The following is a 13,724-nucleotide window of genomic DNA, read 5'->3' as shown; positions in this document are numbered from 1 at the left end:
TTTTATAAGTAAAGTTTTATTGGAACACAGCCATATTCATCTATGAGTTGAGTAGTTACCACAGAGACTACCTGGCCTTCAAAGCATGACACATTTATGATTAAGCCTTTTATAGAAGATTTGTTAGTTCCTGAATTAGATTAGAAGGAAGACCAAAAGGAAATTCCGTATATGACTTTCTAGCTTTTCAAAGCATTCTGGCTTTAAATTCATACTGATGAATGGAAATTACTGAGGAATTCCAAAATATGCTAGCTTACCTGAAAGGTTTATTTCACTTGGTTCTAATGTTATGTCTCTATGAGCTTAGTAAATGTATTTCTCTCTGTCTTTTACCCCTACCATGTAATTCCTGAATAAAACATAGCAAAAGAAGTAGGTTACTGTGAAATTAATGAAGCATAAATTTCAGGGCTCTCACTTAAATAGATCCCTTCCGATGCCTTCAAAGGGCCCTAGCAATGAGTTGGCTGTGTTCACACACAAACTCTTTAAAATATAGTATTTTCACTGAAGTCACTTAAGAATACCATCTTCTTCTATCCCAAGTTCCCTTTATTATCTGTTGTTAGAGTGGCCTTAGGTTTTATTTTTCCTTGATTCAAGTAAGGAGATATTGAATTGGAGATACATTTAATTTAAATTTAATGGGGTATATTTATGCTGTCCATGTATGAATAGTCAATTAGCCATTCTAGTATAGACATGGCTCCTAAGAATACTTACTCCTTGCTCTGTACCAATTTTCCCTATATTAGGATTCAAAAACTTATGCCCTGATGTGAACTTGTGGTAGCAGCCAAAAGTTCATGGCTACTAGAGGAGAAATAGGTTGGAAATGTCCAGAGGCTGATACTTCAGAAGATCTTTCCAATCATCAGACATGTGAAATAATAAGTGAAAAATTCAGCTCCAGTAAATGTCTGATAAGTACGGAAGTTCTCTTTTTGATAGAGATTTTCCCAATTTGATAACATTATTTAAAGTGTACGTCTCATCAAGAGTAAAGTTACAAACCCAATAGGAACTTAACCACTTTTTGTTACCATGAACAAAAACAAATTTTGATCAACCCTACAAAGAAAAATCTACATAATCTTTGTATTTTAAATATGAAAAACAAAACAATATTGCAAAGTTATTTGAAGAAGTGACCAATCAGTATGCAGCCAAGGAGATGGGAAAAATGATGTGGCAGTTAGAAAGTAATGTTATTATTCTACACTCCATCGTTTCCATGGTGTTTGCTATCTTATTTGTGTCTTTTCAGTTTTCTCAAAGGCTAAAATACCTAGTCTTCCTAGAATCCCTCTCCAAGTTCAGTGATGTTTTATGGAAGATTGAGATGGGTAAACCACACAATGAAGAATGGGTCATTCAAGAATTTGTAAGACGAGTCTCTGCCTTTGATTTGAATTTAGTTATCATGGTCAAGGTATGTCTGCATGAATTGCAGCTGAAACTGAAATAAATAATTGTATTTGTTCTGGGCTCACCGTAGCATAGTTTATTCCTAACCACTGTTATAAATTCCAGTATTTAGTTTCAGTAGGAAGATTTTCTCTAGAAGTGCTGATTGGGAATGTTTTAAACTATTCATGCTCGAAACCTCAGTGTCCCATAAACATTATCCTAAGACCAATTAGAATAGGCATGTGTTTGTCATGCCATAAGAGATGTAAGGATGTATAATCACTGGCTGGCAAATTCCGTGGTCTGAAGACCCATGCTTTCTGCCCCCCTCTCCCTTTTGTTTCATTTAAATGTTGCCCTAAAAAGGAATGGATCATTCTTAAATGTGATTTCAGCTCCGCTACTGGCATAAACTTGGAACTTGGAACATTATTATTGTTAGTTCTGATAATAAAATATTCAAGAATGCTGACAGACTGCTAGGTGCAAATCCGTATTAAATCTGTCTTTACTGAGTTTGTTTTAAGAAGCTGCAGTACTGCATACGAAATGTAGGATTGTGGAATCCAAATAATCCAACTTATGTCAAAACTAAACAAATCATCTACCATGGTTTCAAGAAAATAATAATAATAATAATAATAGTCTGTCTAGACAACATTATCTATAGCAACGTGTGAACAAAATTCTTCTATGAATACATTAGCATGGAAGTATAAATCTTGCAAGGTATGGATTCTGCTTACTCTCAGTCTCCAGGTTTTTAAAATTTCTTTGATAACCTAATATACTAACTTGAGATATGCATTTACTGACTAAGGAATTTCAAGGTTCGCAAATGCTGGGCTGCCCCTGTTCCAATCCTTCTTACTTGTGCATTAATTAATACAAACTAATGTGGTGAGTTAAACAGGTCATCACGGCAATTGCAAAAAGTACAGTATGCTTGCTATCTATTCTATAATGGAAAAGCTGAATGTAAAAACTCAGAGAGTGGGATGTTATAAATATCTCCACCATCTCTTGCAAACAGAATAACGTCCTAGTGACAGAAAGGAGTGTAAACTTGAGTCAGAAAAATCATCTTCCTATTAAAAAGAAATGTGATGTCCACTTTTGGACCCCCTTCAAAATTATCCTAGAGTCTTGGACAGGATCCAGAAGAGAATAACGAGAGTTATTAGGGAGAAATCTGACATTCTTCTGCTACAGCAGACTTGTACATAATTACGTCCAACACCCATATCAACTGACAGGTGCATTTTACTTCAGCTGAAAGGATACAAATTGAAATGGGGACTTCAGTGAATACAACCTCCAGATGTTTTGGCTTGTTAAGAAAGAAAGCTAATTTAACGATATGCAAAAATATGACAATCATAATACTTGGTAACTGTTTTTAGGGTTGTGTTCTTGAGGTATAGACTGAGTGGATTCAGACTGGAGACACAATAAAATCTGAAGACTACATCACAAAACATTTCAGTCTTTGCCTCTTTTCTGATATTGTTCCTTTTACTCAGGAGTTTCTGGGTTCTATATGACAAATTCAGATATTACAAGGATTTGTAATGCCTCTGGTCTTTTTGATGTATCAATGTCATGGTTCACCATATCTGAAAATTTTTCAGCTTGATATCATTTTTTTCCATTTCTCCTGACACCCTTGAGTCAGGACCATCAAATCAAGGTCCTACCCATTGGTAGAGGCAGAACTTTCCTACCTGCATCACAGCATCAGAGTTGTTCCAGCCTTAGAGACAAATCCCATAGAACAAGGCCCTAAGCAACCTTTCAAGTGGAATCAGTACGTGATTGACAATCCTGATTCGGCAGTGTATTTTTTCAATAGATGTTTGATTTCACTCAATTCTGATCAACTGATTGGTTTTGTAAACACCGAATCTTTGACAGGCATTCCACTAAAAAAATAAAACACAAATCTGCCTTCAAGCAGATCATACCCTGTTACATAAAACACAAATACATCAAATCTTGTAATACAGCAAAATTTATGCTATAGTGGAAATTTGCACCAGGTGTTCTGAGAACAGCGAGTATGGGACACCTCACTCTGCTTGGATGAATCAAAGACTGCTTCCTTGAGTGGGTGATAAATGGGCTTAGTCTTGAAAGACAAGTAGAGAATGAGAGACAGGAAAGAAATCCAGACGGAGAGAACAAATACAAATGTTGGCCAGCTAGAGGAATCATGATTTGGGGGGGGCAGGAAGAAACTGCAAATAGTTTAATTTGGCAGATGTGGAGAGTAAATAGAGAACATTTCACAAAGAGACACAGCCTTGATTTGGAGATTGAACTTGATCCTGAAAAAATGAGGAGCCATGGGGGGACTTTAGGGGATAAGAAAAAAAAAGGACATGATAAGATTTACATTTTAAATACATGGCTTTGTATACTTGATATGAAAAATAAATGAAATGTATTTAATTGGAAAAGTAGATGAATGAGTTAAATTGCAACATCATCATTTACTGTAAGTATTAAAATATAGATAATGTCACAGAGTTGTTAAAGGCATAGTTGAGGATTGACAACATCTTCAACTTCACATGTGAGTTCTTATTTGACACTCAATAAGTGTGTAATTTTAATTTGTTATTTTTAAATGTTTACTTATTTTGAGAGAGATAGAGTGCCTGTGCATGCACAAATACATGAGTGGGGAAGGGGCAGAGTTAGAAGGAGAGAGAGAATCCCAAGCAGGCTCCGTGCTTTCAACACAGAGTCTCATGTGGGGCTCAATCCCATGAACTGTGAGATTGTGACCTGAGACAAAATCAAGAGTCTGACACTTCACTGACTGAGCCACCCAGGCATCCCAATACTATCTTGTTTAAATGATGGCTCAGATAGATTAGGTCAGGTAGAGAGGACAGTTGATTCCCATGGTGTAAAATATTTCTCAATGAAAACCTCTTCAGTTAGGAATCACTGAAGACTATGGAGACTGAATATAAAAAAAGTCGAATCTGTACATTGAGACCAAAAAAAAAAAAAAAAATACTGCCAGAGGCATTTTGCAAAGAAATTACATCTGGGTGCAGTGAAAAGAATCCTAAGAGGAAAAGGTTCATTCAATGAGTGAGCTCTTTAGGGGAGCTATCATTTGATTAAGCAAGCTATTTATTTAAATAGAACGCGTTATAGGACTAGCTTAATCCAGGCCCTGAAGGCTACTTTAATGGGTCTGATGATTGCTTCCACAAAATAGATCAGATATTTTGATCACTGCCAGTGTAATCACAGGATAAACCCCTTTCCTGCAAGTCAAGATTCTGGTCAAGTTAAGCGGACATTTAAAAGAGGTTAGGACTATAAACTCTAACTGGTCCTAAGAAGCCTCTCCTTCTTTCTTTGTTCCAGATGATTTTTGGGTAATCTAACTTATTGAAGAACTGAAGCACCTCAGAAGCAATGGGAAGGTAATATTGGAATTAAATGAGACCTGCTGAGAAAGTCATATCAATAGGGAAAGAAAAAGATACAATCAAGGTTCTCCCTTTGTTGTGGATGGTACCTTTGATGTGAAGTTGATTAGCTGGGCCAAAGAATGGCAACACAGTGATCTAACATACAAATTAGTCAATCCAGCCACTTTTTTCAGGGGCAAATGAAGATAATGTATATTTCACTGTTGTTGAGTGAAATGTTCTTGATTATATCCTATTAGTTGATGGTGCTCATTCTTATGTTGCTCTATATCCTGGCTGATGTGAGATAGTTAATCTATCAATTATTGATAGAGAGATGTTAAGCTGTCCAATTTTGACTGTTAATTTTCCTACTTCTCATTTCCGTTCCGGGGTGCTGACTTCACATCTTCTTCAGCTTTGCTCTGTCTTATTGGTGCAATTACCCTGTTTTATTGTAAAGCCTCTGTCTCTGGTAATTGTCTTTGATCTTGAATCTACTCTATCTGACATTAATATAACTGTTCCTGTTTCCTTTAAGGTTTGTATAATGTATCTTTTTTCATCTTTCTATTTCCAAACTGCCTATTTTATTATACTTGAAATGAGTTTCTTGCAGAGAGCATATAGATAGGCCATGCTTGCTTTGGTTTTGTTTTTTAATTGACTCCGACATTTTCTATTAACTGAAATATTTTGAATTTATATTAATGTGATTATTGACATGTTAGGGTTGGTGGTCAAGAACCTAATGCTCATCCAAAGATATCCACATCCTAATGACTAGAACCTGTGATTATACTACCTTAAGTAGCAAAGGGAATTTTCACAGAAATAGTGAGGTGAAAATTTTAACCTGCATTATTTGAGTGGGTCCAATATAATGAAAAGTATTCTTTAAATCTTTTAATGTTTATTTATTTATTTGTGTGTGCATTTGAGAGAGAGAGAGAGAGAGAGAGAGAGAGAGAGAGAGAGAGAATGTGAGCAGGGGAGGGACAGAGAGAAAGGGAGAGAAAGAATCCCAAGCAGACTCCCTTCCTGCCTTCCTGCCTTCTTGTTTTTCTCCTTTTCTTTTCCTTTCTAGTTAGAGAACTTTCTTTATTCGTTTAGAGGATGTCTGTTTGTAATACATTCCATTAGTTTTTCCTAGTGTGTTAATTTCTTGATTTTTCCTTCATTCTTGAAAGATATTTTGCTTGGTATAAAACTCTGAGTTGAATATATATATATATATTTTTTTTTCAAGCACTAGTAAAATGATGTGTCACTTTCAATTGTCCATAGTTTCTGATGAGAAATATGCTATTTAGTTTTCTTTTATTTATTTGTTTGTTTATTGTTGACAGGTAAGGGTTTGTTTCTCCCTTCTTGCAGGAATTTTTTTTTTGTCTTAATTTTCAGAAGTTTTACTATCATGTTTTAGTGTGGGCTTCTTTGAGTTTATCTTTTACAAATTTTCTCGGCTTGTTAACTCTGTAGGTTAACTTGGGAAGTTTTTGCCATTACCTCTTTTTTGTGTTTTTTGCACACAATCTTTTTTTCCTTCTCCTTCTAGGACTCTAACAATGCAAATGTTTCAACTTTTGTCATAGCCCTAAGGTGTCTGGAAACCCCGTTCATTTATTTCTGTTAGTTTATTTTCTCCCTGTTTTTTAGTTTGAGTAATATTTATTGTTCTGTTTTAAAATTCACTGAATCAAAAAAATTCTGCTGAATGTTTCCTCTTCTATCCCCATTCTGCTATTGAACTTCCTCATTTCTTTCATTTCATTCTTTTATTTTTCTCTCCTAAAATCTCTCTTTGGTTCTTATATATATAATTATCATTTCTTTGCTGACTTTCTTTTTTTTAAATTTATTTGAAGCACTTGCTCACTGAAACATTTTAATCATGACTAAAATTTCTATCAGATAATTTTCATATCTCTGTCATTTCTGTGTTGACATCTATTGATTGTGTTATTTCATTCAATTTGAGTTTTACCTGGTTCTTCTATGGTAAGTGAGTTTCATTGAAACCTGGTTACTTTGAGTTTTATATTAATAGAATCTAGATCTTATTTAATCTTCTGTATTAGATAGCAGACTCTGACACTGAATTGGCAGAAGAAGGGAAGGTTCTACCTTATTATTTCCAGGAGGAGATAGCAGTATATGTTACCCACTTTCCTTCATTCCCACCTAATGAAGAAGTGATCTAACTACTGTTGAGTTAATGTGGAGATCTTGTTCACCAGTAGGGCTCTACTAATATCTCCCTGGAATGGTAAAAATACCTCTTTACTATTCTTCCCCACATTGTCTCATTACTACTGGAGAGGCTTCTCATTCTCCTCTGAGAACTATAGAGGCCAAGGTGGAAGGTACCTCATTACTTCTGGGTAGGGATTGAAGTCTAGGTTTGCCCATGATGTCTTCACTTATACTGAAGTGGAAGTAGGAAGTAAGTAGGAAGTAGGAAGTAAGCCATGATGCTCATTATAGCTTGGAGAGTAAGAAAGTCTAAGCTCCCCCTTCATCCTTTGCTACCTGACTTGGTATGAGACCACATTTTTTTTTCTGTGATGTCCGACTTCAGTAGACGAGTGTCTGTCTATGAGTTTTCAGTCTTGCCAGTTTGTACATTTTCTGGTCTTTTGGTCATAGAGGGAAGGCTTTTGTGGGGTTTTATTGTCTCTTTCCATCGATGGTTCTGGGTTGCTGGTTTCTTCAGCTCCTTGTGAAGCTATATGAGGCAAAAAGCAAACCCGGGAACCCACAATCAAATTATTCCTTGGGCCTCAAAATCTTTTGTCTTCTCTCCCTTTTCCAGAATCTTCTAATGTTTGCTTTACACAATATGGAAATTATACTTAATACCCAGGATTTTTAGCTGTATTTAGTAAGATGAACAAAGACAAGTATTTCTACTTCATGTTTATAGAAATGGATGTCTCTATTGACTTATTTTTAAACATCCAAGCTGGAAGATAGAATTGACCAAAAATTTCATCTAATTGATTTACAAATGTAACAAAAAAATTGCAGTGTGCAAAATAAGACAAAGAAGTAAGTGACTGCCCAGTTATCTCTGCATTGTACATATTAAATATTATACTATGAATGAATGAATGGGTGAATGAATGAATGAAAGGAAGTATGCAATCATTGCTGAGTAATGAGTATTAATCAGCAAAGAGCAAATGGGGAATATAATCAAGGCTTTTATCTTCCAGGATCATAGTGTGTTTTGACTATACTTAGTAAATGGCAATGAATTATGTACACCTCTGGACTAAGACATCACTTGTGTCTCACGTCACATCATCTCAGCTCACATTTTACATCATCTCTTGCTTCAGCAAGCAGACTGTGACAGTTGTAATTGACAATACCTTGACTCACTACTCCATATATCTTTCCCTTCATTTCCTGGACTTCTGCCCTAATCTCGCCAGCATTCAATCAAGTTTACCTTGGAAAGGTGAGACATTCCACGTAGCAATTCTTGAACATGGATATTAGGGGCAAGAAGATATATTCTCTCCTCTTTCATTCCTCTATGGATCATTCTAATACATATTCTAGACAGATCTGCAAAAGATCTAGCAAGATTGACCCTCAGTGGCCTCCTGTTTAACCAACTGGAGAATCACCATAATACTGGTCTTTCCTCATTCCTGTTTTTCGGTCCCCATCTCCAAATTAAGTCTCTGGGATGCATACCAAATAAACCCTTGACTCAGACTCTGATAGCCAATGACAACCTAGAGTAGGACATATGTTATACAAGAAAAATAATATTACAGCAATATCATGTTTGGCCTATAGAAAACAGAGTATAGAGTTAAGAGTACAAACTATTTCTGCTAACTTGTAACTCAATGGTTATTTAAACCCTACCTGATATCAAAATGAAAATATTAAGCCAGGGGCTCAGTCTGTTGAGTGTCCGACTTTGACTCAGGTCATTATCTTGTGGTTCATGAGTTTGAGCCCCAGGTCAGGCTCTATGCTGACAGCTCAGGGCCTGGAGCCTGCTTCGGATTCTGTGTTTCCCTTTCTCTCTGCCCACCCCCGACTCCCACTCACACACACACTCTCTCTCTCAGAAATAAATAAACATTAAAAAATAAAATAATAAAATAATAACTCAGGTCATAAAACAACAATAAAGATTTTTACAGATATAAAGCAAAAATTCCAGGTGGGAAAGCAGGAATTAAATATGCAAATGTAGTAAATATATAGAAAAATAATATCAAGTGTTGTGAGTTCAAGAATCAGAAGAGTAAGGAAGAAGATAGAATTGAATTCCTTCAGTAAGTTTGGAAAAGCTGCAGAAGAGGAAGAATCACATGAATTTTTTACATTAGAGAAAATATATGATAGTACATTAATATAATAAATAATATTATATGTTACTATGGTACTAAACAAGTAGATATAACATAGATTTCAACATGCACCTTTTTAATTAGAATTCCCAGGACACAGTGAAAACATTACAGACCCGTTACTGAGAAACTCTATATTGATGAGAATACTAATAGGAATTCAAAGAATTAAGGCCTAAAACATTTCACGTATTTTTCTTTAGCCCAAACATCGTAGAGGCAAATTTTTGTCCTTTCTTTCAAAAAAACACAATTATTGTTAAGTCAAATAATTGTTATAATAATTGCAATTTGAGAACCTGTCAAAGCTTTGCATTGTTCTATGGAAGTAGAGTCAAAAATTTTAATTTATAAAATCCTTCGCTTAACGCACAATGTTACTTTTTAAGGAGATAATTGTAGAAAGGCAAATAACATTTCTAAGATGATGCCCCCAACCCCCGCACAATTGTCCCTTCAGAAAGGTTCATTACAGATGAAAATACCAATAAAATGAGCTGTCAAAGCTTCACTGAAACAATACCCAATTTTGAAGCATTGTCTCTGTATGTGTACTTGTATTGCTAATTCTCCAAAGTACAAAACTATTTTCTAATCTACTACATACGACAGAAATATAAGTGCTTTTCTTTTTTTACCTTTAAAATAAGTTTTAAAAATAAAATTCCCTAGGACATTAGAAATAATTGCAGAGGTATGGATTTTTTTTTCACTAAGTTATTACAAAAGAGTGTATTGGATGGGTAACTGATTTTTATGTGAATAGAAATGAGAAGGAGTAACAATTTTAGAAACTATGTTTAAAGGAATAAAAAAGGAGAGGGCAAAAGGTGATACCAGGTATTTCTGTATTTCTAGTTATCTACTTATTCCGTAATTTCTTTCTTTTTATACTGTAAGTTAAAAAGGTTTATGTAAGAAGCATAAAGCCAACAGCTGTGTTCTTAACATGTTTTGAGACCCTTGGTATATCACTAACCCCCTCAAAGTATCAGCTTTCTCCCATGTGTGGTGAGGACAGATGATGTGTTACCTGATTGCACATTTCTGTTCTCTCTGAATATTATATAGATCTCACACCTTTCTTTACTTTGAGGAAATATAACTTGTCATCCAAATTCATTGGTTGTAGATTAATCTTAGAGGAGAAAAGTTACATTAAAAATGTGTAAATACCTGGTACTCAAATCAATATGCCTGGACACCCCATCTTTCTTACTGGAAGTTGGCAATCACTATTTCACTGAATTATCCTGAAGAATAAATTCTTGAAAATTTATGCTTTAAAACCAGGGGTCTCGAATGGCTCCTCATTTCTCACGTTACAGTGTCTATTGGCATAGACATGAGGCATTAGAAAAGACACATTTCAAGGTCGAGTTTTGCAAATATGGAGAATCTTCTGGACCAGTATGTGGGGACCATTCAGAAATGGGGAGGACTAGGGGTTGGATATCTAGCAGCCCTAGGGCTTACTCAGCAACTTTGCCAGTAATCAACTGAGTTAACTCAATCTTTGTCTCCTGTCTCTCCTATTTTCTTACTTTTGAAGGAAGGTATGGATCACTTTTTTATTTGTCTGTTTAACAATTAAAGACACTTGCTAATTTTGTTCCATTGACAAAAAGGCTCTAAGATAACTGTGATTTTTTTTCAAACTCAAATTCAAAGAATTTGTTTGCAGCATTGATTTTTAACTTCAGCATCATAAGTGCCAAGAGTAGAACACAGGAGATCCACACCTGTTAAAATGTGAGGGACTTTGTGTTTTAAAATGCATCTTATAATTACCCTATGTCTGAGGATTCAGATTTCCTTGTTCAATTTCCATAACATATAACACTTAACATGAATTGCTATTTTGGTATTAGTCAACTTCAAAGATTGATTCACAAGTGTGTATATCATAATGTGAAGCCGAAGAACCCATTCATTCAGCTTGAAGAGAAAAGAGGTGCCTACCTCTTCTATATTTTTAGTCATTTTTTGGTTTTATCACCTAATAATACCTATGTAAACAGTACTATATTGTCAGAAGGTCTTTGGTCATGAACATTTTTGATACTTAAATGCATACCCACATACATAAGTGTTACTCAAACATGCAAAAGACTTTTGTTAAAGAAATTAATCATACTATGAATTAGAAATTTTGTTAGGAACTTTATTTTTAGATTTAAGTATATGAATTAATTGGCTTTCATGCTGAATAAATACTATCAAAACATCCTTTTTTTAGGTATCAGATAGGGAAGTTACCTTTGACTACTTACCAAATGGTTAACAACTATTTTTTAAAATAAACCCTTAACCACAAATAACATGGAAAAACATATGTACCTACCATCACACTTACCAAATAAAACACTATTGGTACTTAAAATACCCTATCTAGAGCACCTGGCTTGCTCAGTCTATAGAACATGTGACTCTTGATCTTGGGGTTGTGAGTTCAAGCCCCACATTGGGTATAGAGGTTTTATTTAAATATTTTTAAAAATATGTATACTTTCCGTATAACATTTTTTTTCATACCTCTCAAGTGTATCACAGCCTTTAAAATTGTATTTTACAGTCCCTTGGTTAAAAAAATACTTTAACACTATATATCTAGCCCTTAAAATTCTTAAAAACTGAAGTTTCACATGGTTTTGATCTTTATGTAAATGATATCTTACAAGGCAATCTTCTATGACTTGCTTTTTTCCCCATTCAAACTTACTTTTGTGAGTTCATCTACTTGATTCATATAGTTGAATTCAATTCACTCTAATGCTGAATATGTATTATATGTATCCATTATCTGGTTGATTATATTTGAGCCATCTAAATATTTTTCTCATTAAAAACCATTCACTATAAATGATTTCTATGTGTATTTTCCAATGCACACATCAATGATTTTTCTGAATTTATTAAATTTATATAAAGTGAATATGAATAGCTTCTTTGAAATGAAAAACAAGGCAAAATAGCTACTTCACTACTTCTTATTCAAAATTTCACCTGGAGCTCTAATCATGGCATAAAAGAAAGAAAAAAGTCATAAACACCAGAAAGGAGGAAGTAAAACTCTCTGTATGCAGATTTATATACATAGGAAATTACAAACACTCTGCAACACAAATGGTAGAACTCAATATTGAATTTGACAAAGCCAGAATATACATGGTTAATATAAAATGATCAAACACATTATAATACACACCAAACAATTGGAAAATGATATTTTTTAAGTCTTACCTTGATAATGTCAAAAACATAAAATACTTAGAAAAAATTCCACAAAACAATCTAAAATCACTCTTCTGAAAAATTACAAACATTTCCAATAGAAATTCAATAATAAATAAATGGCAATGTATATCAAGTTCATCAGTCAGAAGACCTACTGTTATTATAATAATTCTTTCAAACTGGTCTATTATAAGTTCAATTCATACCGATCAAAGTTACATCAAGACACTTTCTTTGTGGAAATTGATTAAGATGATTCTAAAATTTAAAAAGCACTCTATAATGCTACCACAATTGGGGTGCCTGTTGGCTCAGTCGGTTATGCATCCAACTTCAGCTCAGGACATGATCTCATGGCTCTTGAGTTCCAGCCCCGTATCAGGCTGTGTGCTGAAAAGCTCAGAGCCTGGATCCTGCTTGGAATTCTGCATCTCCCTCTCTTTCTGACTCTCTCCCTCTCGTGCTCTGTCTCTCTCTCTCAAAAATAAATAAACATTAAAAAGAATTTTAAAGATAAACCTACCACAATTAAGACAGTGGGCATAGGCAAAAGCATAGCAATAATATAGATCACTGTGAACAGATTTTTGACAAAGATTCAAATACAATTAAGTGGAGGAAAAGAAGATCTAGTTTATTAATATAACTAGATTGAATGGGCATATATATGAGAAAAAACAGAAAACATAAACATCAACTCTTTTACCATCCCATGCAAAATGATTCACTCAAAATGTATCATAGACCTAAATATAAAACCTAATACTTAAGACATGAAATTCTACAATAAAACACAGGAGAGAATCTTTGCAACCTTAAGGTAGGCAAATGTTTCTTAGAAAAAAACTCAAAACTACAAATCATCCAATTATCCACAAATTATAGTATATTCTTACAGTGGGATGCTATTTAGCAATTAAAAAATAACTGTTGACACCCAACAACATGAATGAGTCTTAAAATTATTTGGTATGGAAAAGAAGCAAAACAAAAAGAATATATACTCTACAAACCATTAATATAAATTTAGAGAAAAGGTAAACTCATTTCAAATGACCAAAAGCAATGTAGTTATTACATGCAGACACAGATGGAGAAAGGGTAGGAATTTGAAAAATAAGCATTAAGAACTTTCTTGGGGTGATAGAAAGATTTGCTTTCTTGATTGTTGTGATGGCTTTACAGGAATATACATCTTCCAGAACTGACCAGATTATACATCTTAATTATCTGCTGTATTTGAATTATATTTCAGAAAGTC

The sequence above is a fragment of the Crocuta crocuta genome, unplaced genomic scaffold, assembly GCF_008692635.1.
Source record: "Crocuta crocuta isolate KB4526 unplaced genomic scaffold, BGI_CrCroc_1.0 scaffold57, whole genome shotgun sequence".
NCBI classification, from domain to species: Eukaryota; Metazoa; Chordata; class Mammalia; order Carnivora; family Hyaenidae; genus Crocuta; species Crocuta crocuta.
This window is presented reverse-complemented; position numbering follows the sequence as displayed.